This window comes from Olea europaea, unplaced genomic scaffold (assembly GCF_002742605.1).
Source record: "Olea europaea var. sylvestris unplaced genomic scaffold, O_europaea_v1 scaffold1735, whole genome shotgun sequence".
NCBI classification, from domain to species: domain Eukaryota; kingdom Viridiplantae; phylum Streptophyta; class Magnoliopsida; order Lamiales; family Oleaceae; genus Olea; species Olea europaea.
This window is the reverse complement of record NW_019235059.1, coordinates 1-1,279: the sequence shown is the minus strand read 5'-3', so window position 1 is coordinate 1,279 and position 1,279 is coordinate 1.

The following is a 1,279-nucleotide window of genomic DNA, read 5'->3' as shown; positions in this document are numbered from 1 at the left end:
TGATCATGTATACACGTCCCAACAAGCGGAACTAGTTTCAGTCATTTTACCTTTCATAAAGGAACAGTGTCTGCAGCAGGGAAAAAATGCCTCTGAATAGTTTAGTGGTCTCTAAACTATGCATTTGAATTTTATTTTTTTGTGTTGTGAAAATTAATGATTTATTTTCTTTGAAAATTAATCAATTGTTGAACACGATTAATTAAGGCTCCCTACAGGGAAATCAAATGACACCCTGAAATTACAGAAGCTAAAAAATGGACAGACACGTTTCATAAAAGGGATTGCATTATAGTGATACAGAAGCCCGTACTTCATCTCACCTCTTCCATATCTTCATCATCCTCATCAGATGCATTATTTATCCTCAAGTACAGGGTTTCTATTAGGTTTTGACACTCAATAAATCGTAAGTGACGATGTTAAAATGGGTTGGATTCATTATATCATTACTGCAATGCGTTGGCTTGACCTGTAAATAACTTGGATCATTGTAAGCAACTTAACTAATGAGGGTTGCTCATGGCCTGTTTCACATAATGGATGGTCCATTTTCCTATTTGTTGTCCAACTTTATACTTATGCCAAATCTATATTTGCTGGAAGCGTGTGTGCAATTGAATTTTGAGAAAAGAGGGAATCCGTTCTTGGTGAGCGCTGAGCCATTGCTTTCCTTCCCTCTTCCATTGTGGTTAATTACAGCCACCATAACCGTGTCCTTTGTGGGTACAAAAGATGGCAGCCAAAATGATATAAATAGTTGTGGGTTTGAGCCGTTTAATTGCATGGCTTTCGATTCGGTTTATTGTGAAATTGAGCCCGGATCGGCGGGATCGCACAATTTGAAGTTCTTGGTATATAATTTCGGCGACAGTCTCTTCGTCGATTTCACTTTGGTCTCCATATTTACCTGTGTATTACATCACCAGTAATTAAGATTAATCATTAGATGTTTGGGACTAAGATTTGAGATTACTGGCTCATGCTTCAGCTTCTCCATTTTCGCCAGCTGGTCTGATATATAGTGCTTTAGTTCCTGAAAATGTTCAAAAAGAACAATGAGCCGTGTTCTGTAACCCAATGATATATCACGTTCTTATCTATTACAACTTACTAGGGCTAGCTTCTGCTCAAGAAACTTGACTAAAGAAGCATGTCTAGCTATAGCCAAGTCTCTCATCATTTTCTCTATTTCTGCACTGCTTGGTTTGTTTCCCAAGCACGAGATTGTGGCATTTGTCTCAACAAGTCCCTGTAACTAGTGTTCTAAAAAGTACGC